Consider the following 27,883-nt stretch of genomic DNA (forward strand, 5'->3'; position numbering starts at 1 on the left):
CTATGAGAAATAGACTGCAAAAATCCTGTGTCTCTCTGTGCTGCTGCGTGTGTAAACAGATGCACCTGTTTTGGTGGGGAAAAGTGCACAGCCTCTCTGATTGGTGGATTCAAATTCACCAGCTCCCAGGCTGACCTAGAAACTTACTTCTCTCTCCCTGTGTGTGTGTGTGTGTGTGTGTGTGTGTGTGTGTGTGTGTGTGTGTGTGTGTGTGTGTGTGTGTGTGTTTGTGTGACAGAGAGAGAGAGAGAGAGAGAGAAAGCCTTTAAATGGGATGATCTCATTGTAAGATTCAAATTCAATATATTTAGACTGGTTGACTGAATTGGATCTTGTGTGTGTGTCTCTCTGTGCATGTGTGTTTCCTCATGTGTACATATTTATAATTGTGTGGCAGTCATAAATTTTTTTGCAGATTTTTGTCATTTAACAAGTATATTTGAGGGAACCTCAGCATGTTCAGCATTTTTTCAGCTGTCCATTTTGCCTTTCCGATTTTTCTGTTTAACTTATTACTATTGTGCTAAATCATACTATTTCTGCTATTTTATAAGATTTGTGCTTAATATACTATTTCTGCTTTTATAGGATTTGTGCTTAATATAGTATTTCTGCTTTTTATAAGATTTGTGCTTAATATAGTATTTCTACTAAATGTAGTATTTATGCTTAATCATAGTATTTCTGCTTTTTATAGGATTTGTGCTTAATATAGTATTTCTGCTTTTTATAAGATTTGTGCTTAATATAGTATTTCTGCTAAATGTAGTATTTATGCTTAATCATACTATTTCTGCTTTTCATAGGATTTGTGCTTAATATAGTATTTCTGCTAAATTTAGTATTTCTGATTAATTATAGTTTTTATACTAAATCATAGTACAGTATTTCTGCTTTTAATGGGATTTGTGCTAAAACAAAGTATTTCTACTAAATGTAGTATTTATGCTTAATCATACCATTTCTGCTTTTTATAGGATTTGTGCTTAATATAGTATTTCTGCTAAATTATAGTATTTCTGCTAAATTATAGTATTTCTGCCAAATTATAATATTTGTGCTAAAACATAGTCTTAATTTAAAATTACAATATTCATAGTTCATCACAGTGTCTCTGGTAAATCACAATATTTCTGCTCTGTTGTACTATTTTTCTAAATCATAGTGTTTCTGTAATGTTTAAGTATTTTTGGCTAAATATATTCTTTCTGTTATCTTATACTATTTCTCCTAAATTCTTGTATTTTTGAGAAGTTATCATGTTTCTGGTAAGTTACAATATTTCTGCTAAATTCTGCTATGCTATTGTATCTCTGCCAAGTATTATGTTTCCTCTAAGATATTGCAGTTCTGCTAAGTTATTCCATTTTAGCAAACTTCTTTTGCTTCTGCAAAGTTTTTACAATTTCTGCAACTTTTCAGCTTTTTCAGCTACTTTTTGCATACAGCTTCAGCTTTAAGCATCCACACTGCATTTTCGCAGGAAATGCAAATTTTTCTAGTTATTGTGTGGATGCTTTAAGCATCCACACTATTGAGTTCCTGTTTCTCTTTATTCTTTATTTTTATTATTATTGTGTGGATGCCCTCAATGGGCATCCACACTATTGAGTTCCTGTTTCTCTTTATTCTTTATTATTCCGGGTGTTTCCGTACACTTTTTGCCGCAGAACTACTTCCACAATTTTTGTGCTATTTTCACCGTTCAAACTCTAAACTGTTCTGCTCTTTCTGCTAATGCCGGCTATGACTTTTGGTGTTTATTACTATTATACTTTTTAAAATATTACACTTTTTTCCTTTAATTTGTCCCATTGAAATGAATGGGAAACTTCCACAATTTTGCTAAAACTTTCTTGTCTTTGAAACTTAACTACTGCCTCATACTTTCACCTAGAAACTCCATTCAAACTTTAAAACGTTCTCAAATTATTGGGCTATTCCTGTGTGATTCAGCTTTTTCAGATCTTCTACCGTTTTCATCTTATCTCTCTTTAAGTCTTCAGTTGCAAAATTGTGATTTTTCAGAAAATACATGCGTTGCTATGGTTGCTATGCAATTAACTCAGAGGGGACAGTGAAACTGTTTGAATTTTCTCTTCATGTCCGAACAACTTCTTGCTACTCGCTCAATTTCCACTCAAGCCCCACAAATTATACATCAAAACGTAGGTATTTTTGCTGGCTTTCAGAAAATGTCCCTATCATTGTTGTGGGACACATAGATATTTTGCAAATCTCCTCAGAGTAACACAAAGTCAGAAAACTCTCCATATAAAGTCAATGGAGAGTTTGTTCAAAATCACCGCTGGATTCCTGTAATGAGAGGCATTTTCAAATTGTCATATCTCCTTAACGAAGCAAAGTTAAGACATAAGGCTTGTCCCAATATATCGTCAGACACTTCTGATGCTCACAATTCAAGAATTATTTTCTCACCTATTACCGTTAGGAGATGAGTTAGACTTGTTTGAGGGTAGGAAATTTGTCCCTCGCTCAGATTTCATGAGATTTCAAATTCTGGAAATGAGCCACTTTTTTCTCTCATGATATCTTTTTGATGGATTTCCACAGAGCCCTGAAAATTTCCATGACTGTTCACCAAAGCCTGCTGTTTCTTACGGTGAAAGAATGATTTTGATGCTCCATATAGATTTAGAGTTACCAAAGGTTGTTTGAGAGCAAGTCAAGGCAGTTTTTGCTTCGCCTCTACACAGTTACAGTGTATTACAAGTCATATATCTTTAATAATTTATAGTTTATCTCTGAATTATGAAGACCTGAAGATTCCCCCATCTCTTCTGAATAAAACGATGTCTGAATGACCGTTCTAGCCTCTACGGTTAGGAAATTATGGCCATTTGTTCGAGGGGAATCCTGAATGTCAGAAATACACTGAAGAAAACTCACACCTCTCTCTGTGTCTGTGTCTGTGTGTGTAAGGGCTGACTACAGCAGGTGCAGCTAATTTAACTGACCTACATATACCAAGCCCAGACTCTCCACAGCTCCTGTTCCCTTTACTCTCTGTGTATGTGTGTCTGTGTATCAATATTTCTCCTATGTTTAGGTATTACTCCTCAATCATAGTATTTCTGCTAAAACAAAGTACTTCTGCTACATCTTAGTACTTCTGCTAAATCATAGTATTTTTGAAAAATCATAGTATTTTTGCAAAATCATGGTATTTGTGCAAAATCATGGTTTTGGGGCCTAATCATAATATTTCTGTTATTTTATAATATGTGTGCTGAATATATTATATGTGCCAAATCATAGTATTTATCCCAAATTATAGTATTTATGCCAAATTACAGTATTTCTGCTAAAACGCAGAAATAGTACCTTTTAGCAGGAATTTCTACTAAAAGATAGTACTTCTGCTAAATCAGAGTATTTCTGCCAAATCAGAGTATTCCTGCCAAATCATAGTATTTGTACTGAAACATAGTACTTCTGCCCAATCATAGTATTTGTACTAAATGATAGTATTTGTGCCAAAGCATCGTATTTGTATGGAGTCATAGTATTTCTTCTAAATCATGGTATTTCAATCAAATCTCAGTAGTTGTTGTTAAAACGCAGTATTATTGCCAAATCATAGTATTTGTACCCAATCATAGTATTTCTGCTAAATCATAGCATTTGTGCCAAATCGTGGTATTTGTGCAACAACATAGTATGTCTGCAAAACCACAGTATATCTCTTATGTCATAGTATTACTACTAAGGCATAGTATTTATGCCAAATCATAATATTTAAGCCAAATTACAGTATTTCTGCTAAAACGCAGAAATACTACCTTTTAGCAGGATTTTCTACCAAAAGATAGTACTTCTGCTAAATCAGAGTATTTCTGCCAAATCAGAGTATTTCTGCTAAATCATAGTATTTGTACTAAATCATAGTACTTGTGCCAAATCATAGTATTTGTTGCACTTCATAGTATTGGAACCAAAACATAGTATTTGTCCCAAAGCATCGTATTTGTATGGAGTCATAGTATTTCTTCTAAATCATAGTATTTCAATCAAATCTCAATAGTTGTGTTAAAATGCAGTATTATTGCCAAATCATAGTATTTGTACCCAATCATAGTATTTTTGCCATGTCATCGTATTTGTGCCGAATCATGGCATTTTTGCCAAATTGTGGTATTTGTGCCCAATTAATAATTCTGTTATGTTATAGTATTACTACTAAGTTGTAGAATATCTGTTATGTTATAGTGTATCTGCGGAATATAGTATGTGTGCCAAATCATAGTATTTATACCAAATCACAGTATTTGTGCTAAAACATAGTATTTCTGCCATATTGTGGTATTTGTGCAAGAACATTGAACTGTTATGTTATAGTATTACTACTAAGTCATAGTATTTCTGCGTTGTTATAGTATTTGTGCTAAAACGTAGTATCTCTGCCAAGTCATAGAATTACTGCAATTTAATAGTTTTTTTTAGGAAATCTGTTATGTTATAGTATTACTACTCAGTCATAGTATTTCTGCCAAATCATAGTATTTGTGTGAATTTGTATACTGTAATATCACTGTAGTATGTAGTGGCTAAGTAGGGGCTGTTTACTAAGTGCATCAGTGTAAATAGGTCATCTCTTGTGTTGGAGTGCCCTCTTGTGGTGCCTTTTGGGTAGTGCCTTAGTAAACGTGAACCCTGTAAAAAGTGGCATCAGACTGATTTGTAGTGGAGGAATTTGTTGCCAGTTTTCTTAATCTTTAATCTGTATGCATGTTGTAATGCATACCCTGTTCTTAATCATAGAAACCACACCATATCACCTCTCCACATCCTCCTACTGTATGCCATACCTCCCTGTACCATCCATCTGACCGCAATAAACTCCACCTGTGGTAATCTAATCTCTGGATGTCAGCCTCTCCTTCTGACCAAGGATAGTTACTATTGCAGCACCACCCAGCATTAAACTGACGTACACCATTCTGTACAATAGTATTTGTGCTAAAAAGTAGTATTTCTGCCAAATCATAGTATTACTGCTATTTCATACTATTTAAGCGAAATTACAGTGTTTCTGCAAAAACACTGCATTTCTGCTAAATCATAGTATTTCTTTCAACTTATAGTACTTGTACTCAATTATAGTATTTGTGACAAAGTGTAGTATTTGTTCCAAAACATAGTATTACTGGTAAATCATAGTATTTGAGCCAAATCATAGTATTTGTGCTAAAACATAGTATTTCTTCCAAATCATAGTATTTGTGCCAAAGCATAGTATTTCTTCCAAATCATAGTATAACTGCACAATAAAGGTTCTTGAGCCACATCAGTGTTTGTGCCAAATCTTAGTATTTCCTCTAAATCCTAGTAATTCTGCTCAATGATAGAATTTCTGCTATGCTGTAGTACTTTTTTCCTAGATTGTAGTACTTCTGCTAAGTCAAAGTATTTCATGTAAATCATAGTATTTCTACCAAGTCCCAGTGTTTCTGCTAAATCATAAATAATGTTTTAGCACAAATTGTAGGATTTGGCAGAATATTCTATGTTCCAGCACAAATGCTATGATTTGGCAGGAAAAAAAATATTATTTAGTATAAATACTAAGTTTTAGAAGAAATACTATGTTTAAACTTTAAAATATTCTGCTATTTCTGCTGATGTTTGTTATGACTTTTGACCATTGAAATGAATGGAACACATTATCAATGGCCTCACTGATTTTGCATGCTGGACTGAGCTGTGTTTTAGCTCAGTGAGATAAGCGTCCGTTCTCAGACTGGGAGGCCTGGGTTCAAATCCCGCTTATGGCAACATTTCTTTCAGTCAACAGTTAAACTTTGTTAACTCTTTTCAACACAAATTTAAGCTTTTTCACCCCTTTTCAACACAATTTTCGTTTTTTTCACCACTTTTCAGCACAAATACCAGCTTTTTCAGCTGTTTTCAGCAAAAACCTCTTTTCAGCAGAATTCTGCTCATTGAATTCTTTTCAGCACAAATTCTGCTCATTCAACTCTTTTCAGCAAAATTTTCAGTTTTTTCTGCTGTTTTCAGAAAAAAACTCTTTTCAGCAAAATTCTTCTGATTGAACTCTTTTCAGAAGAAATTCTGCTGATTGAACTCTTTTCAGCAAAATTTTCAGAGTTTTCACCTCTTTTCTGCCCAAATTCTGCTTATTCACCTCTTCTGAAACATTTTCAGCCTTTCCACCTCTTATCAGCACAATTCTCAGCAGCTTCTGCTCATTTCAGCACAATTGTCAATCTCTCCACCTCTTCTTTGTGAGAATGACTTTGGCTCAGTGAGCTAAATAGCTGCCCTTAGACCAGGAGGGCCAGGTTTGAATCCTGCTCAGGGCAACCTTTTTTTTTTTTTTTCAACTTTTTGAGCTTTTTTCTGCAGACATCTTCAGCGTTAAGGCATCCACACAGCATTTTCGCAGGAAATGCAAATTGTGTGGATGCCTTAATAGGCATCCACACTATTGAGTTCCTGTTTCTCTTTATTCTTTATTATTCCGGGTGTTTCCGTACACTTTTTGCCGTGGATCTACTTCCACAATTTTTGTGCTATTTTCACCGTTCAAACTCTAAACTGTTCTGCTCTTTCTGCTAATGCCGGCTATGACTTTTGGTGTTTATTACTATTATACTTTTTAAAATATTACACTTTTTTCCTTTAATTTGTCCCATTGAAATGAATGGGAAACTTCCACAATTCTGCTAAAACTTTCTTGTCTTTGAAACTTAACTACTGCCTCATACTTTCACCTAGAAACTTCATTCAAACTTTAAAATGTTCTCAAATGATTTGGCTATTCCTGTATGATTCAGCTTTTTCAGATCTTCTACCGTTTTAATCGTATCCCTCTTTGAGTTTTCAGTTGCAAAATTGTGATTTTTCAGAAAATACATGCGTTGCTATGGTTGCTATGCAATTAACTCAGAGGGGACAGTGAAACTGTTTGAATTTTCTCTTCATGTCCAAACAACTTCTTGCTACTCGCTCAATTTCTACTCAAGCCCCACAAATTATACACCAAAACGTAGGTATTTTTGCTGGCTTTCAGAAAATGTCACTATCATTGTTGTGGGACTCATAGATATTTTGCAAATCTCCTCAGAGTAACACAAAGTCAGAAAACTCTCCATATAAACTCAATGGAGAGTTTGTTCAAAATCACCGCTGGATTTCTCTAATGAGAGGCATTTTCAAATTGTCATATCTCCTTAACGAAGCGAAGTTAAGACATGAGGCTTGTCCCCGTATATGTTCAGACACTCCTGACGCTCACAATTCAAGAATTTCTTTCTCACCTATTACCGTTCTGAAATGAGTTGGACTTGTTTGAGGGTAGGAAATTTGTCCCTCGCTCAGATTTCATCAGATTTCAATCTCTGGAAATGAACCACTTTTTTCTCTCGTCATATCTTTTTGATGGATTTCCACAGAGCCCTGAAAATTTCCATGACTGTTCACCAAAGCCTGCTGTTTCTTACGGTGAAAGAATGATTTTGATGCTCCATATAGATTTAGAGTTACCAAAGGTTGTTTGAGCGCAAGTCAAGGCAGTTTTTGCTTCGCCTCTACTCAGTTACAGTGTATTACAAGTCATATATCTTTAAGAATTTATGTTTTATCTCTGAATTATGAAGACCTGAAGATTCCCCCATCTCTTCTGAATAAAACGATGCCTGAATGACCGTTCTAGCCTCTATGGTTAGGAAATTATGGCCATTTGTTCGAGGGGAATCCTGAATGTCAGAAATACACTGAAGAAAACTCACACCTCTCTCTGTGTCTGTGTGTGTAAGGGCTGACTACAGCAGGTGCAGCTAATTTAACTGACCTACATATACCAAGCCTTCCCTTTACTGTCTGTGTATGTGTGTCTGTGTATCAATATTTCTCCTATGTTTAGGTATTACTCCTCAATCATAGTATTTCTGCTAAAGCAAAGTACTTCTACTACATCTAAGTACTTTTGCCAAATCATAGTATTTCTACCAATTCATAGTATTTTTGCAAAATCATGGTATTTGTGCAAAATCATGGTTTTGGGGCCAAATATTTCTGTTATTTTATAATATATGTGCTGAATATATTATATGTGCCAAATCATAGTATTTATCCCAAATTATAGTATTTATGCCAAATTACAGTATTTCTGCTAAAACGCAGAAATAGTACCTTTTAGCAGGAATTTCTACCAAAAGATAGTACTTCTGCTAAATCAGAGTATTTCTGCTAAACCAGAGTATTCCTGCCAAATCATAGTATTTGTACTGAAACATGGTACTTCTGCCCAATCATAGTATTTATACCCAATCATAGTATTTCTGCTAAATCATAGCATTTGTGCCAAATCATGGTATTTGTGCAAAAACATAGTATGTCTGCAAAACCATAGTATATCTCTTATGTTATAGTATTACTACTAAGGCATAGTATTTCTGTCAAATCATAGTATGTGTGCCAAATCGCAGTATTTATACCAAATCACAGTATTTGTGGTAAAACATAGTATTTCTGCCATATTGTGGTATTTGTGCAAGAACATTGAACTGTTATGTTATAGTATTACTACTAAGTCATAGTATTTCTGCATTGTTATAGTATTTGTACTAAAACGTAGTATCTCTGCCAAGTCATAGAATTACTGCAATTTCATAGTTTTTTTTAGGAAATCTGTTATGTTATAGTATTACTACTAAGTCATAGTATTTCTGCCAAATCACAGTATTTGTGCCAAAGCATCGTATTTGTATGGAGTCATAGTATTTCTTCTAAATCATAGTATTTCAATCAAATCTCAGTAGTTGTTGTTAAAACGCAGTATTATTGCCAAATCATAGTATTTGTACCCAATCATAGTATTTCTGCTAAATCATAGCATTTGTGCCAAATCATGGTATTTGTGCAAAATCATAGTATGTCTGCAAAACCATAGTATATCTTTTATGTCATAGTATTACTACTAAGGCATAGTATTTCTGCCAAATCATAGTATTTGTACTAAATCATAGTACTTGTGCCAAATCATAGTATTTGTTGAACATCATAGTATTGGAACCAAAACATAGTATTTGTCCCAAAGCATCATATTTGTATGGAGTAATAGTATTTCTTCTAAATCATAGTATTTCAATCAAATCTCAGTAGTTGTGTTAAAATGCAGTATTATTGCCAAATCATAGTATTTGTACCCAATCATAGTATTTTTGCCAAATCGTGGTATTTGTGCCCAATTAATAATTCTGTTATGTTATAGTATTACTACTAAGTCGTAGAATATCTGTTATGTTATAGTGTATCTGCGGAATATAGTATGTGTGCCAAATCGTAGTATTTACACCAAATCACAGTATTTTTGCTAAAACATAGTATTTCTGCCATATTGTGGTATTTGTGCAAGAACATTGAACTGTTATGTTATAGTATTACTACTAAGTCATAGTATTTCTGCGTTGTTATAGTATTTGTGCTAAAACGTAGTATCTCTGCCAAGTCATAGAATTAATGCAATTTCATAGTTTTTTTTTTAGGAAATCTGTTATGTTATAGTATTACTACTCAGTCACAATGGCGTGTCCAGCGGGGTGGCCTGGGGGGGCACAGGCCACCCCCAAACCAGACTGGCCACCCCAGGTGCCACCCCAAAGGCAAAACAATAAAATTCAATCAAATATCAAATGTCCGATTATGTTTTCACGGTGACGCTCAGATATCCGAGTGTAAGTGAATGCAGCATCGCTTCTGCGCTATGCGCATCACGTTAGCAAAGGTAGGAGAGCCAAGCGCGAAAGACGGCACTGCAGGAAACAATTTTTCGGTGAAAGAAAATGAGGACAGAATAAATGTCCCGGTAAGTAATATCAAGTTTGTTGAGTTTAGTAAACTTCGGTGAAATTAGAATACCAAGGAAAAAAATAACACAAAGAATTATTGCAGCTGTGGAATATTTCAGACAGTATGCTACTGAGGGCAGCTAACATAAGAGTTATGAGTTATAAGATATAATCTAAGTCGTAACATTGCTGTATGGAGCTGCAAATTTGGTTGCAGGTTAACATAGCTGGACTGGCCATCGGGCATATCCCCAGTGACTTATTTTTTATTTTTTTTGTAATGGCATGAACAATGAGAGGTGGTGGATTGGCCAGATGCAGGTCGATGTGTAGAAATAACTCCGTTGTTTGGTGGTGGCTATGGCGGGGCTTCCACAGAGGCAACAGGTGGATGAGGGAAGGGGAGGCAGGAGGAGAGACCCGAAGCAGCCGCCAGTCCGAGTGTCAGGTGAACTGAACTTCAGGTAAGAAGTTATGACCTGCAGTCTATCTGGGTCAGATATAAACCAAGTTTAGGTGGAGTTTATTTTCATGTTGCTGACTTTTTACCGTCAGTTGCAATAACTCGTACTGCGTTCTAGCCAGTTTGACGGAGTTTTTATACAGCTGGGTGGGTGCTATGATGTTACTGATAGTGAACTTTATTTTATTCATAAGGTTAGTAGAGTTGCCAACGGCTCCTTAAAAAAATGGAATGGTCCCTCAATCAGAGAAAATATTACGCGTTTCGTATTGAGCTGAGAAGAGATGCAGTTTGTCCCGGACTTTCGCTATAATGAAAAAAAGACACAAAGCTGGATTTATTCTGTCTTTATGCTGCACAGCTGCCTCTTCTTCTTTCATTCTCTCCCCCTCCCTCTCCTGTTGCTACTTCAATCATGAAACTGATCAATGATCAGCTGATCGGCTTTTCTCTCTTGTTTGTTTATCGCCCACTTTGCGTTTTCATTCAAAGTCTTTATGGCTTTAATACCTGGTGGGTCGGTCTGTAGTGAAAATGCCCGATTTTTTGTCCCAGTCCAGCCCTGCAGGTTAATACTGGCAGTGTCACCATGCCAGCTGACTGTATTTTATCATCAGCCAGTGTTGTTCTTTATCAATATTACCAAAGTTTACCATAAGGCAGCATAGAAAGTATTTACTTGCTTTCAGGTTTTATTCAAATGTTAGTCTTTTCAGTTGTTTCCCCACTTTTTTCCTGTTTCAAAATCAAACACCAGTTTGTGAGAAGATTATCTTCTTTTTTTAACAGGCAGATAAAGTTTTGCATTGGCATTGGCTAATTTGTCAATTGTTTGTTACAAATGTTCGTATTTTAATTTTCAAAAATGTTTTTGCCCAAAACATATGTGCACTATATGTCAGTAAAAATACTATGCAAATATTGATGTCCTTGAATGCTGAGTAAACACTGACAAAGCACTGATTGTATCTCTTGTACTTTATCAACGCAGTATCTAAAAACTTTGCACCGTAGTGGTTAAAATCTCATTCTAATAAGAGTTAAAAGTGCATTTGGTTATTAGGTTTATAGGATTATTGAATTATGGTTAAGGGTTGGTAGAATTTTTTTTTTAAACATTATCTGCCAATTAAATCTGCCACCCTTCTCCAAATCTGTGCCCCTACCTGGCCCCCCCAACAAAAATTTTCTAGACACGCCACTGCTCAGTCATAGTATTTCTGCCAAATCATAGTATTCGTGTGAATTTGTATACTGTAATATCACTGTATTATGTAGTGGCTAAGTAGGGGCTGTTTACTAAGTGCATCAGTGTAAATAGGTCATCTCTTGTGTTGGAGTGCCCTCTTGTGGCGCCTTTTGGGTAGTGCCTTAGTAAACGGGAACCCTGTAAAAAGTGGCATCAGACTGATTTGTAGTGGAGGAATTTGTTACCAGTTTTCTTAATCTTTAATCTGTATGCATGTTGTAATGCATACCCTGTTCTTAATCATAGAAACCACACCATATCACCTCTCCACATCCTCCTACTGTATGCCATACCTCCCTGTACCATCCATCTGACCGCAATAAACTCCACCTGTGGTAATCTAATCCCTGGATGTCAGCCTCTCCTTCTGACCGAGGATAGTTATAGTATTTGAGCCAAATCATAGTATTTGTGCTAAAACATAGTATTTCTTCCAAATCATAGTATTTGTGCCAAAGTATAGTATTTCTTCCAAATCATAGTATAACTGCACAATAAAGGTTCTTGAGCCACATCAGTGTTTGTGCCAAATCTTAGTATTTCTTCTAAATCCTAGTAATTCTGCTCAATGATAGAATTTCTGCTATGCTTTAGTACTTTTTTCCTAGATTGTAGTACTTCTGCTAAGTCAAAGTATTTCATGTAAATCATAGTATTTCTACCAAGTCCCAATGTTTCTGCTAAATCATAAATAATGTTTTAGTACAAATTGTATGATTTGGTGGAACTTTCTGTGTTCCAGCACAAATGCTATGATTTGGCAGGAAAAAAATATTATTTAGTATAAATACTAAGTTTTAGCAGAAATGCTATGTTTAAACTTTAAAAAATTCTGCTATTTCTGATGATGTGTGTTATGACTTTTGACCATTGAAATGAATGGAACACATTATCAATGTGGTCACTGATTTTGAATGATGGGCTGAGCTGTGCTTTACCTCAGTGAGATAAGCATCCGTTCTCAGACTGGGAGGCCTGGGTTCAAATCCAGCTTATGGCAACATTTCTTTCACTTAACAGTTAAACTTTTTTAAAACTCTTTTCAACACAAATTTCATTTTATTCACCCCTTTTCAGCAAAATTTTCAGTTTTTTTAACCCCTTTTCAGCACAAATCCAAACTTTATCAGCTCTTTTTCAGCAAAAACCTCTTTTCAGCAGAATTCTGCTCATTCAACTCTTTTCAGCAAAATTTTCAGTTTTTTCTGCTGTTTTCAGAAAAAAACTCTTTTCAGCAGAATTCTGCTCATTCACCTCTTTTCAGCAGAAATTCTGCTGATGGAACTCTTTTCAGCAGAATTTTCACCCCTTTTTTTTTGCCCAAATTCTGCTAGCACAATTGTCAATCTCTCCACCTTTTCTTTGTGAGAAAGTGTTTGGCTCAGTGAGCTAAATAGCTACCCTTTGATCAGGAGGGCCAGGTTCGAATCCTGCTCAGGGCATCTTTTTTTTTTTTTTTTTTTTTTTCCAACTTTTTCAGCTTTTTTCAGCAGATATCTTCAGCCGTTAAGGCATCCACACTGCATTTTCGCAGGAAATGCAAATTTTTCTAGTTTTTCTAGTTATTCTTCAAGTTGCTTCCGTACACTTTTCGCCGTAGAACTACTTCCACAATTTTCAGCCGATTTTCACCGTTCAAATTTTAAACTATTAGGCTATTTTTGCTCTTTCCGGCTATGACTTTTGCTATTTTTAACTATTATACTTTTTAAAATATTCCACTTTTTTCCTTTAATTTGTCCCATTGAAATGAATGGGAAACTTCCAAAATTCTGCTAAAATTTGCTTGTTTTTGAAACTTAACTACTTCCTCATACTTTCACCTAGAACAACCATTCAAATTTTAAAATGTTCACAAATTATTGGGCTATTCAGGTATGATTCAGCTTTTTCAAATCTTTTACTGTTTTACTTTTATGCCTCTTAAAGTTTTGAGTTGCAAAATTGTGATTTTTCACAAAATACATGCGTTGTTATGGTTGCTATGCTCTTGGCTTCCAGTGTGCCACTGAAGCTTTTGCAGTCTTCTCTTCATGTCCGAACAACTGTTTGCTACTTGCTCAATTTTCACTCAACTTCCACAAATTATACATCAAAACGTAGGTATTTTTGCTGGCTTTCAGAAAATGTCACTATCATTGTTGTGGTATTCATAGAACTTTCGCAAATCTCCTCAGACTAACACAAGGTCAGAAAACTCTCCATATAAAGTCAATGGAGAGTTTGTTCAAAACCACCGCTGCATTTCTGTAATGAGAGGCATATTCGAATCGTCATATCTCCTTAACGAAGCAAAGTTAAGACATGAGGCTTGTCCCCGAATATCTTCAGACACTCCTGACGCTCACAATTCAAGAATTTCTTTCTCAACTATTACCGTTCTGAAATGAGTTGGACTTGTTTGAGGGTAGGAAATTCGTCCTTCGCTCAGATTTCTTCAGATTTCAAAGTCTGGAAATGAACCACTTTTTTCTCTCGTCATAACTTTTTGTTGGATTTCCACAGAGACCTCAAAATTTCCATGATTGTTCACCAAAGCCTGCTGTCTCTTACGGTGAAAGAATGATATTGATACTCCAAACAGATTTCAAGTTACAAAGCGTTGGTTGAGGGCAAGTCAAGGCAGTTTTTGCTTCGCTCTACTCAGTTATGGTGCATTAGAAGTCAAATATCTTTAATAATTCATATTTTAATGATAAATTGTAAACACTGGAAGATTCCCCCATGTCTTCTGAACAAAACGGTGTAAGAATGACCGTTCTAGCCCCTACGGTTAGGAAATTATGGTCATTTGTTTGAGGGGAGTCGTCACTATGAGAAATAGACTGCAATAATCCTGTGCCTCTCTCTGCTGCGTGTGTAAAAAGATGCACCTGTTTTGGCGGGAAAACGTAAACAGCCACTCTGATTGGTGGATTTAAATTCGGCAGCTCTCTACCTCTGTGTCTGTCTGTGTGTGTGTGTGTGTGTGTGTGTGTGTGTGTGTGTGTGTGTGTGTGTGTGTGTGTGTGTGTGTGTGTGTGTGTGTTTAGTGGGAGAGAGAGAACCCTACCCTTATTTGGCAGCATGTCATTGTAGGATTTAAATTGAATATAGTTAGACTGATTGACTGGATTAGAGCCTGTGTTTGTGTGTCCCTCTCTGCATTTCTGTTTCAGTATGCCTCCATATTTGTAATTTTGTAAGTTATTGCTATTCTGCTAAATCATAGTATTTCTGGTACTTTTCGGTACTTGTGCTAAATACAGTATTTCTGCTAAATTATAGTATTTCTAATTTATTATACTATTTGTGCTAAAACATAGTATTTCTACTAAATGTAGTATTTCTGCTTTTTATACTATTTGTGCTAAATTATAATATTTCTGCTTTTTATACTATTTGTGCTAAATTATAATATTTCTGCTTTTTATACTATTTGTGCTAAAACATAGTATTTCTACTAAATGTAGTATTTATGCTTAATCATACTATTTCTGCTTTTTATAGGATTTGTGCCTAATATAGTATTTCTGCTTTTTATAGGATTTGTGCTTAATATAGTATTTCTGCTAAATTATAGTATTTCTGCTTTTTATAGTATTTGTGCTAAAACATAGTATTTCTACTAAATGTAGTATTTATGCTTAATCATACTATTTCTATATATTTCTGCCAGGTCCCCAGGCAGCCAATCCTCTGTGAGGACTTAGACATTCAAATTTTCAAATCAGGGCCTGCACGGTTTCCCAGCCAATCATATAAGTGTCCTGAGGCATTCAAATTTGCATATTGGGGCCTTCATGGCTTCTAAGCCAGCCAATCATATCTGAGGGCTGAGGAATTCAAATCCACAAATCAGGGCCTGCACGGCTTCCCAGGCAGCCAATCATATATGTGGCCTCAGGCATTCAAATTTGCATATTGGGGGAATTCGTGGCTTCTAAGTCAACAAGTCATCCATGTCGTATATCTCTAAAAATTCACATTTTAATGATAAATTGTTAACACTGGAAGATTCCCCCATCTCTTCTGAACAAAACGGTGTAAGAATGACCGCTCTAGCCCCTACGGTTTGGAAATTATGGTCATTTGTTTGAGGGGAGTCCTCACTATGAGAAATAGGCTGCAATAATCCTGTGCCTCTCTCTGCTGCGTGTGTAAAAAGATGCACCTGTTTTGGCGGGAAAAAGTACACAGGCTCTCTGATTGGTGGATTCAAATTCAGCAGCTCCCAGGCTGACCTAGAAACTTACTTCTCTCTCCCTGTGCATTTTTTTGCTGATTTTTTCATTTAACAAGTATATTTGAGGGACCCTCAGCATGTTCAGCATTTTTTCAGCTGTCCATTTTGCTTTTCCAATTTTTCTGTTTAACTTATTACTATTATGCTAAATCATACTGTTTCTGCTATTTCATAAGATTTGTGCTTAATATAGTATTTCTGCTTTTTATAGAATTTGTGCTTAATATAGTATTTCTGCTTTTTATATGATTTGTGCTTAATATAGTATTTCTGCTAAATTATAGTATTTCTGCTTTTTATAGTATTTGTGCTAAAACATAGTATTTCTACTAAATGTAGTATTTATGCTTAATCATACTATTTCTATATATTTCTGCCAGGTCCCCAGGCAGCCAATCCTCTGTGAGGACTGAGACATTCAAATTTTCAAATCAGGGCCTGCACAGTTTCCCAGCCAATCATATAAGTGTCCTGAGGCATTCAAATTTGCATATTGGGGCCTTCATGGCTTCTAAGCCAGCCAATCATATCTGAGGGCTGAGGAATTCAAATCCACAAATCAGGGCCAGCACAGCTTCCCAGCCAGCCAATCATATATGTGGCCTCAGGCATTCAAATTTGCATATTGGGGAATTCGTGGCTTCTAAGTCAACAAGTCATCCATGTCGTATATCTCTAAAAATTCACATTTTAATGATAAATTGTTAACACTGGAAGATTCCCCCATCTCTTCTGAACAAAACGGTGTAAGAATGACCGCTCTAGCCCCTACGGTTTGGAAATTATGGTCATTTGTTTGAGGGGAGTCCTCACTATGAGAAATAGGCTGCAATAATCCTGTGCCTCTCTCTGCTGCGTGTGTAAAAAGATGCACCTGTTTTGGCGGGAAAAAGTACACAGGCTCTCTGATTGGTGGATTCAAATTCAGCAGCTCCCAGGCTGACCTAGAAACTTACTTCTCTCTCCCTGTGCATTTTTTTGCTGATTTTTTCATTTAACAAGTATATTTGAGGGACCCTCAGCATGTTCAGCATTTTTTCAGCTGTCCATTTTGCTTTTCCAATTTTTCTGTTTAACTTATTACTATTGTGCTAAATCATACTGTTTCTGCTATTTCATAAGATTTGTGCTTAATATAGTATTTCTGCTTTTTATAGAATTTGTGCTTAATATAGTATTTTTGCTTTTTATATGATTTGTGCTTAATATAGTATTTCTGCTAAATTATAGTATTTCTGCTTTTTATAGTATTTGTGCTAAAACATAGTATTTCTACTAAATGTAGTATTTATGCTTAATCATACTATTTCTATATATTTCTGCCAGGTCCCCAGGCAGCCAATCCTCTGTGAGGACTGAGACATTCAAATTTTCAAATCAGGGCCTGCACGGTTTCCCAGCCAATCATATAAGTGTCCTGAGGCATTCAAATTTGCATATTGGGGCCTTCATGGCTTCTAAGCCAGCCAATCATATCTGAGGGCTGAGGAATTCAAATCCACAAATCAGGGCCTGCACAGCTTCCCAGCCAGCCAATCATATATGTGGCCTCAGGCATTCAAATTTGCATATTGGGGAATTCGTGGCTTCTAAGTCAACAAGTCATCCATGTCATATATCTCTAAAAATTCATATTTTAATGATAAATTGTCAACACTTGAAGATTCCCCCATCTCTTCTGAACAAAACGGTTTAAGAATGACCGTTCTAGCCCCTACGGTTAGGAAATTATGGTCATTTGTTTGAGGGGAGTCGTCACTATGAGAAATAGACTGCAATAATCCAGTGTCTCTCTCTGTGCTGCGTGTGTAAACAGAAGCACCCGTTTTGGTGGGGAAAAGTGCACAGCCTCTCTGATTGGTGGATTCAAATTCAGCAGCTCCCAGGCTGACCTAGAAACTTACTTCTCTCTCCCTGTGTGTGTGTGTGTGTGTGTGTGTGTGTGTGTGTGTGTGTGTGTGTGTGTGTGAGTGTGCGTGTGTGTGTGTGTGTGTGTGTGTGTGAGAGAGAGAGAGAGAGAGAGAGAGAGAGAGAGAGAGAGAGAGAGTGAGTGAGAGTAAGCCTTTTAATGGGATGATCTCATTCTAAGATTCAAATTCAATATATTTAGACTGGGTGACTGAATTGGATGTTGTGTGTGTGTCTCTCTGTGCATGTGTGTTTCCTTATGTGTACATATTTGTGATTGTGTGGCTGTTATAGATTTTTTTGCTGATTTTTTTTCATTTAACAAGTATATTTGAGGGACCCTCAGCATGTTCAGCATTTTTTCACCTGTCCATTTTGCTTTTCCAATTTTTCTGTTTAAGTTATTACTATTGTGCTAAATCATACTATTTCTGCTATTTTATAAGATTTGTGCCAAATATAGTATTTCTGCCAAATATACACTCAACAAAAATATAAACGCAACACTTTTGTTTTTGCTCCCATTCCTCATGGGATGGACGTAGAGACCTAAAATTCATTCCAGATACACAATATAACCATCCCTCCCAAACAGTGGTCACAAATCAGTCCAAATGTGTGGTAGTGGGCACATCTGCTATATTGAGGTAATCCATCCCACCTCACAGGTGTGCCACATCAGGATGCTGATCTGACATCATGAGTAGTGCACAGGTGTACCTCAGACTGCCCACAACAAAAGGCCACCCTTTTCTGCAACTTTTCAGCTTTTTCAGCTAGTTTTAGCAGACAGCTTCAGCTTTAAAGCAATTCAGAATTCATATGATTACAACCAATATGTATTGGAGTAAAAGAAACAAATGTGCAATGAACATGTCAGGAGTCGCTGTTAAAAAGTCTCATGGCAGTGGGGTTAAGGGACCTCCTGAACCTCTTGAGTCCTGCAGTGGAGTGAGATGAGCCTCTGCAGCTCCTACTGTGAGGATGCTTAGGCGATCACCAACACCAGCTCCTTGGTGTTGGTGTTCAGAAGAAGACTGTTCTTATTACTGCAGTCAGTTAAATAAATCTATCATAATAAAGTACATTTTAACATAATGACCTTGTGTTTATTTATGTCTTTTAACCATTATTTCAAATTCAAAGAATCCCATTTGAAACATTTATTAAACTTATAGAATTAAATTAAAAGTTGTTTTTTGTTGCAAAAAAATCTAGTATAATAATATTTAAATTTACATATATTTTCACGTTTTCCATGCCAATTTTGTGTAATTGCGGAGTTTCCCACTTTTCCCACTACTCGTGAATGCCTCCTTTTTTATGTCTCCGCCTGACTCCTGAATCTCCGTCCACTCTCAGCTCAATCCGTGCCGGTAAGTGCTGCTTCTCTGTCTCTCTTATCTGAAATGAAATGTCTATAAGCTGTATGAGGGATTTACCCAGTTGTTGTTAGTGACTTATGAAGCCAGTCGAAGTATAAGTCATGTTAAAGTAACACAATGGCTGCTTTTTTAGTGAAACGTTGTAATTTTACTATTTAAAAGGAGTGTTTGGTATGCTAGCCCTAAGTGCTAACGCCTAGCCTAGCTGCTATAGGCCCAGTGTGAAATTAATATGGTTCATTTGATTGTTTATTACAGTTATTGTGTTGTATTTGGTTCATTCGGTGTGTTAGTGTTTCTGAGTCTGTTAGGGAAGCTGAAGTTAGTTCTCTTCACAAATCAGTCAGTTAAAAACGACCTCATTCTTTCGGTTGTGAGGTAATGAGCCGTCATTTTAGAACCACTGATTAGCTGCTGAAGCAGCAGGGTCGGCAACTTCAAAGGAGCCATTTTACCGCCATTAGCTGTGTCCCAAAACGTCGGCTGCATCTTTCGGAGGACCCAGCTTTCGCGGTCTACGTGGACCGAGAAGGCTGTGAAACTGGACGGTCTAGCCTTCAGATTTGCGTCACCGCTGTCTCGCTGGAGTTTAATAAACTCGGCCGTCTGCTCCTTGCTATTTAAAATATAACTGGACACTGGCGTAAATTCTCGACCGTTTAACGTTTATTGAGCTGTGTGAAAATCCCGGAGGACCCACCGGATGGATTAATAAAGCTTTATTTAATCTAATAATCTAATAACTTTGATCTCAGCCAAACCGATTTACTCCAGAACAAATAAAACACAGAAAAAGGCAAACAATTACATTTTTAAGTTATCAGAGTGACTTGTATATCATGTTTAACCTGAGTAGCGAAAGAGCGGGGGTCTGAACCCCCCTCCCGGCTTGCCATCGAGCCGGTGGGTGACAGACGTCTCTGAAAACGTCGGCACACTTTTGCAAATATGCGATGTCTTGATAAACCAAGCAGATATTTGTAATTTACACCGCTACTTTCTCGCCTAAAAATATGTTAAAAGTTTATTCGGGGAAATGAAGGACTCATTTGTCGGCCGCATTTGAGACAGCCTTCGTCGACTGGCTGTGACATAATCGGCCTTCAAATGCGGCCTCCGGAGGATGCAGCCGACATTTTGGGACACAGCTTCTGACTGAAAGCCGGGAGAAAAAGAGTCACGTGCCTGTACCGGTGTGTTTTTGTGCTGTGGGTTAATTAACAGAAGGGAGAGAGAGAGTGAGGATGAAACGCATAATATAAGAATAATAACATCTCTTAACAAGAAGTTTTTTTTAATTAGTTAATTTTAGTTTTTTAGTTAAATTTTAAGAACTGTTTAACAAACACTTGTTTGTGCAGGTTGTTTTTTTTTTTAATGAAACCTACACCTGCAGCTCTGTTTAACTTCTCACTTTGTGAAAAACTAACGAAATATAAAAAAGTCCACCTTCAAATAAATAAAATGCAGCAGTGCACCATTAATATTATAAATATGATATGTAGATATTTAAAACAACAGCATATTAAATGATACTGTGTGCAGGTGATAATATTTTTAGGAAGCAGAATTTGAATGCAGAAGAACTCAAATGTTGAAGCCTACAAAAATAACATCCAAGCTTTCATTTATGATTGTTCATGCTTTGAAATTGTGATGTCAGAATTTGATAAAGTGTGCAGAGCTAGGTGTAGCAAATCATTGCTTATTAAATCTACTGTGTTATCTAATAGCACCAAACTAATAGAGCTATCACATAACTGAGAAACGTGTGTGGCTTATTACAAATGGATGAAACCACATTTTACCTTAATGAAGACAGTAATCTTTAATAAGGTGTAGAAAAAAGAGGAGAGTTGTTTGTTGCTGTGGTAAACAAAGAAGTGTACTGAATCTTTTGGACTACACAGAGTGATGCAGTATTGACTGTGATGCTGATTTGAGTTGTCTCATTCTGTATTTTTGTGCTTTGTCTTTTGTTACACAGAGTGAAAGAGATCTTTGGTTTTGCCTTTGCTGGTAAGTAAACAGTGATTGTAACTGAAGCAGTATGAACCTGGCATTGCGTAGCACATGTGGCAACTTACATACAGTAGTTTGACTTTTTGTGATATGTTTCCATTTACTGATTGGCAAAAACACAAAGTCAGGATTTATTACACGTAGCAGCAAAGTCCTCACACGGGACCTCTGACTGTCCCTGAAAATGTCCCTGAAGTTTAATAGCCCATTTATGTATGATTTCAATTTCTTATGGCTTATCAAATCCAAACATACAGCTAAATGTCAGTTGTTCATTTTCTCCTTATGTTTGTGGATTTAAGTAGCAGACAAAACAATGAAAGTGTTTTAGGGGAGTCGGTATAAGTGGTTGCTCAAACACTTAAGAGCTGCACAGTGATTGATTCATATTGTCTCTCAAATTCTGCTGATGTGTTACATTAAAGTCAGAACACTGTAGAAGTGTTTTGTACAGTTAAGCAATAATGAAAAACTAAGAGAACCAGAGGTGTGAGTGGACATTGTTAGGTACATTACAGCCAGTGTGTCTAATTAGTTTATCACTTATTTGGTGAATATGTGTTTTAAAATTTAATAGAAAAGTTGCCAAAAAGGTGACTGCAAAATACATAAATATTCCTAGCAACAGGTATAATGAAAGGGCTTTTTAGTGTAAAAATTTAAGACATTTAATTTTAATTACAAAACATGGTGCACCTCTGCTATTGTAACATGTCAATATTTAAAGGTATATTCATATCAGACATGATGAGGTTTTCTGTTGCTTCTGATTTATATAATTACTTTGTATCTAACATTTTGAAAAGTTTTGGCTTTCACACTTTACTAGTACTGACCTGTTGTAGAAAATGTTGGAGCCACAAAGCTTCTGTTTAGGAAATATTTGGTATATCCTGCACTTGTGCCAACAAATATTGGTGGCTATTCTTTTTACTTCTGTAGTAATGAATGCCTTTATTACACTTGCTATAGCCATGTGAGACGCTGCAGTTCATTTATCTCCTCTTTAGACTACAGTAAGCTCATAAAGCCTTAAATAAATTAAGAATTTTACTAGTTAATTTTTGTCACAGTAAATTGGATTGTGTGGGAAGAGGCTCAACAGTCTGAATCATCAAACAGTGATCTGATGAATTGTTTCCTTTCTCTAGACTGCTGATCTGATCGTCTCAAGTCTGGTAAGTAAAGGTGTCTGAGGTGCAATGGTGAGAAATGTTTCTCATTATAGGAGATTCAGTGTAGTGCTGTGAGTGAGCACAGCTATTGGTGATCATCAAAAGTCATCAAATCCTAGAAAAGTCTGTGTAAACATTTCCAGACCTACAGAGGTCGGTAGGTTATTGTAGCAGCGCATATTTTTTCACATTAGAGCAGCTCATGAACAGCAGTTTAGGTACAATTAAGTCTTCAAGTAGGGCCTTGTGGATTTCCAAAGCTTCTTTCTCTTCATTAAATTAAGTCACTGTCTGAAAACTGCTCTTTGAATTAGTCTTTTAATTAAAGATTTTGTTGATGACTGGAAAAAATCAAAAGCACAGATACAGCACTCATTTCTGTATTTTATGATTAAATGATCTACAAAGAAATTATCGTCATACTACATTTTTAATTAGGCCTTTAAATCGACCATTATAAGTGCGTCCTAGATTTAGTGGAGTGCTTATGGCTGTGCATTAAACATGTGACTGAAATATGTAGAAACTGCTTTGTAGGAACCATCCATCTCCAAATTTCTCATTTTGTCAAAAGTCATTCTGAGTAAAGTATTGTTTACTTTTATGTTAACGGATCTCAAATCCCTGTTTCTGTGTGCCCAGATATTATCATGTACTGTTGTCACAGGTACTTTGGGAATTAAATAACCTGTGATGTGGCATAAATTTTAAGCAGGTGGTCTGAAACTGTCTGCTCTAACCTCAATGTGTGGGTTTTGTTGGACCATATGATATTTACAGTAGGTTATTGTAGCAGCACATCTTGGTTTATAGACACTGTTTGTTTTTATTGTGTTAATAGAATGTAAAAATTTCTTTAGAACACTTCCACCACCATTTTTGAGCATTTTCAATCAGTTCAGTCCAATAATGTACTGTGGAACTCTTCAATATGTAAAGCCCTGTATGTACTGTATTTTTCGGATTATAAGGTGTATGCAGCTAACCAAATATTCAGACAACTCAAACTATTCAACTCATTCACAATAACTCTCAACATTTTTCACTGGTAACACAGAACAGTACACTCACTTTCTCTTTTCAGTCCTCTTCCACAAATCTATCAAATTCTTCATGGATTGATCGGTTTTGAAATCTGCTTCGTACGCATGTTTGTAAACAGATGCCAGGTCCTCATACACACACCATAATATTATGTTTAAGGACAATACGAATTACTCGGCGAGGCTCCTGACTACTGTAGCTGTAATGCTCCAACAATCCATCAAGCGCTGCAGCTTTGTAGCTTTCCAAAGTCATACCTAAAACATTTTGACAGATGTTTGAGCGCCGTGTAGCACATAAAATTGGGTTGAGGTCAGTAAGCACAGCCAGAATTAATACATAAGGTAAACTGTTGATTTTTGAGAAAACTAAAGGATTTCAAGTGTGACTTATAGTTTGAAAAATACTGGAAAGCCATGTTTATTGGAAATATGCCTAATTCCAGTCCCTTTTTGTCTTACAGGTGACCTGCTGCAGAAAACCCTCTCCCTCTATCTTTGACAAGCCATTAACAAGCAATTTCAGTCTGTCCTATCACTCTCCCTCTCCCTGCTCCATCTTTTTTGACAAGGGATTCTATCTTCTATCATTTCTCCGCCATGAACTCTATCTAATTTTGACAAGCATAAGCCCTAGTTTGACAAGAAACCAAGTTTGACAACAAACCAAGGTTGACAACAAACCAAGTTTTTGGAAATTGAAGTTACCGCAACTTCGACGATCTGTTTTCAGAAATCTGAGAGATCTCTGCTCTCACTGCTCCATCTTTCCTGTCGTTAAACTCTCTCATATCCACTCATTTTTTTGGAAATTACAAGTAAAAAGTTGAATATACAGTACAGTAGAACTCACTGTAGAAACTACTTACAGAGCCCTACATTTGTCATTTTAATTTTGCATTACACTTTGAAATAAACAGTGATAGTTTGGCTTACAGGTGCAATTACTTTGAGAAATTATATAAAATATACACCTCTTAAAGGTTTATTTGTAATAAGACAATCTGGTTATTTTGTAATATATACATTCAGACTGCTCTATTTAGATAAATATTAAATTAGATTCAAATACATTTTTCAAGTCTGTTTCACTGGCTATAACATTTGACTACAAGTTTAAACTATTATTATTTAAGGACAAACCCTTTTTTTGTCACTCAGTGTAAGTATTCAGTTACAATTGTCATCTAGAGGCTGCCCTGAGAACCCAGACTTCCTGTTTCCTGACTGCTGCAGAACATCCAGCTGAAGAATCCTCATCGCCTGTCATCTGATCACTACACCACCACAGCTCCTTATATTTGCTTTAGATTTTAGATATCTGAAAGATTTACACAAAGTCTACTTTAAAACTAAGAGTTTTATTATAGCCTGTTGATTGATTGTTGAGATTTATTCTGCATATTACTTCACAGAAGTATAGACCTATTCATTAACCAGTCTGGTTAAAAAAAAAAAAAGTATAATATACAGTTTTTGAAAAAGCTACAATAAAACTTTTTAAAGATCTTTCAATAACTTTTATATTGAGTTTGTATTTAAGTCAGCCTTTTACATCAATTAAACAGTTATAAGAACACTTTACCATTTGTATAGTTTTACATTTATCCATTTAATAGAAACTTGAGGAGTTTTTCAGTGTTTACAGGTTGATTTTTGTATACATTTGTGTATAAATACATATAAGGTCCAGTTTGTACTTGCACAAAATGCCAAGGAAAGGTCAAAGGTCACAGTCCCAGAAGCTTAGATGGCAAAAGCAGAAGGAACAGGTAAATCTTTCTCAGACCGGTGAGCAGGTAAAGGTGTCTGTTACAAGTATTCCCAGTCCAGAAGTGCAGCTCAGCGTTCAGACAGCCGCAGTGTCTTATGCAGATGTGGTAAAGAGAGGTGTTTGCTCATCATCGGTGCCAAATGCTAAAGTACAGCAGGTAATCCAGACTGAACCCCAGCTAACTGTGCAAACGCAGCATGATGGAGAAGCTCCAGGACCGTCTCATGTACAGGTTACAAACAGTGAAAGTCGTCCACGAGTGAGTAGCATCTGTGCATCCCGAAGCCAGGCCAATGCTAAGTATGGAAAGTACCGGAATCAGCAATGCATGGCGAACAGTTTGGTTTTCCTGTCATTCTTACACGAGGATGAATTCATTACCAGAGCAGATCTTAACCGTGTGTTGGACAAAGGCCATGCCGTGTATTCAGATGCCAGAAAGAGGTTTGTGAACAGCGTGTTTCTAGCCTGTGATGAACTTCCCACTGTGATCATCAGCCGCAGACACGAGTATCAAGTCGACATGTCTCAGTTTGCTCTTTATGGCACATTTGACGGTACAGATCATCTTCCGAGCCTTGAACAGGGACTACAGTGTTTGGCTTCAGACATTTGCTATGCTTTGCTAGTCATGGGAGGAACAGCCATTGCAGTTTCCAGGCTGACTTCAGGTGAATACGCATATTTTGATCCTCACCCACGTAAGTCTACAGGAATGCCATTGTCGCTAGATGTAAGTGGTGGAACTGCAGTGATGTTAAAATTCACACGTCTTAACGACATGATTGACAGGATCAAATGCTTGTACCGAAAGTTTAGCATCGCACCAACCTGTACCTATGAGCTACAGCCAATCGAGTTTCACAGTCAAAACGCTCCTTACCAAAGAGATGCTGATCAAACCACCGAATACAAACGAACCGCTGCAAGTGTTCCAAGCGCAGCTTTAAATGAACCTGTCCATGAATTAAATTCCCAAACAACCACTGAGCAGACACGGAAAACTGTTACGGAGACTGTAATCACTGAAGTGACATCATCCAGGGTGGATTCTTCAGATGAGACAGCTGCTACTGAAAACAAGAATCGTGCTTCTGATTATTTACAGAAAGAAACATCTGCATCTTCTGTGAGAGAAACTCAGGTAGTATCAGATGCTGTTCCTCAGAATGATTCAAACACTGCCTCCTGTTCAACTAAGGCAACACAGGAAGTGCCACATAAAATTTTGAAACGTAATAAACAGGAAGCACAAAAAATGAGGAGAAGGTCAGTGGCCCAACAGAAATTACCACAAAGAAAGGAAAATCAGAAAAGGAAGGAAAGGGAGATGTACACTTTTGATGAAAGCTTTAAGGCAAAGAAAAGAAATTCCAGTAGAAAGTCTAATGATCCAAATCACAGACAGAAAAAGAGAGTATACAAAAATAATCTGTATAAAGTAAATGCTACATATAGAGAGAAACAGACAGAACATTTGAGAAAGATCTATAAAGAAAGAGATGATTTTAAGGAAAAACAGAAGGAGCAAATGAAAAGGCTGTATAGAGAAAGTGCTAAAATTAGAGAGAAAAAAAGGGAATGTGTCATAAGGACATACAAAGACAATCCTATATTCCGAGAAAAGCAGAAAGAACGTATAAGAAGAACATATAGAGAGTCTTCTATATTCCGAGAAAAGCAGAAAGAACGTATAAGAAGAACATATAGAGAGTCTTCTATATTCCGAGAAAAGCAGAAAGAACGTATAAGAAGAACATATAGAGAGTCTTCTATATTCCGAGAAAAGCAGAAAGAACGTATAAGAAGAACATATAGAGAGTCTTCTATATTCCGAGAAAAGCAGAAAGAACGTATAAGAAGAACATATAGAAGTTCTGTTGAATTCAGAGAGAAACATAAAGCCTGCATGAGGTCATATGTATATAAACTATATAAAGAAAGTGAAGAATTTAAAAAGAAAAAAATATCTTACATCACCAAACGTTATGGAGAAGAGAGACAATTTCAGCAACAACACAAAGAGAATATGAGAGAACGAATGAGAGTAAAATATTGGAACAGTTTTTCTTTCAAACAGATGCATAATATCAGATGTGCAATCAACATAAAACGAAAATATCGTCAGATGCATCGACCAGCTGAAAGTTTACAGTGTCATCCAGAGAACACTTTAATGAATGAGGCCATATCTCGTTTCAGATCAAACATTAAGTCAGCACCATCTTATGTTTGTACTGTTTGTCTAAAAGCTTCTTTTCCTAATCAGGTGAAAATCTGCAAAAGAGAAAATTACTCAAAACACCAGACTGTAGCTCATCAGTGTCTAACTGGTAAATTTGTTCATGTGTGTGATGAAGCATGTAATGATCACTGCAGCTTTCCCGTTGAGAGAAAAAAGGAGTATATCTGTCACACGTGTCACAGTTCCCTCAAAAGTGGACGCATGCCAAGGCTTGCTGCTGTCAACGGTTTAGAACTGCAGGATATTCCAGCTGAACTTTGTGATCTCAACATTCTGGAGAGACATCTGATTGCCAAATGCATACCTTTTGCTAAGATTATTCCACTTCCAAAGGGCAGACAGAGACTCATACGTGGTAATGTGGTGTGTGTACCATCTGAAGTTCAACAAACAGTTGACTCTCTACCGAGGCTCAGAAACCATTCACAGATAATCAGGATAAAGCTGAAAAGACGACTGTGCTACAAAGGCCATCAGCTGTTCCAGACTGTCACCTGGTCTAAACTCATTGAAGCCCTGCGTAAACTGAAACAAATTCATCCACAGTACACAGATATTGTT

General features: G+C 36.4%; 1 long non-coding RNA gene across 1 annotated transcript; it reads left to right on the forward strand.

The window, feature by feature from the left end:
* The first annotated feature begins 19,003 nt into the window (after window positions 1-19,003).
* LOC145425666 (uncharacterized) lies at window positions 19,004-24,376 on the forward strand. The gene is made up of 4 exons (XR_013906391.1): window positions 19,004-19,054; window positions 21,051-21,082; window positions 22,237-22,263; window positions 23,768-24,376. It is a non-coding gene; the product is annotated as an uncharacterized LOC145425666 (long non-coding RNA).
* Window positions 24,377-27,883: the final 3,507 nt, after the last annotated feature.

This window comes from Astatotilapia calliptera, chromosome 3, assembly GCF_964374335.1.
Source record: "Astatotilapia calliptera chromosome 3, fAstCal68.1, whole genome shotgun sequence".
In the NCBI taxonomy this organism is placed as follows: domain Eukaryota; kingdom Metazoa; phylum Chordata; class Actinopteri; order Cichliformes; family Cichlidae; genus Astatotilapia; species Astatotilapia calliptera.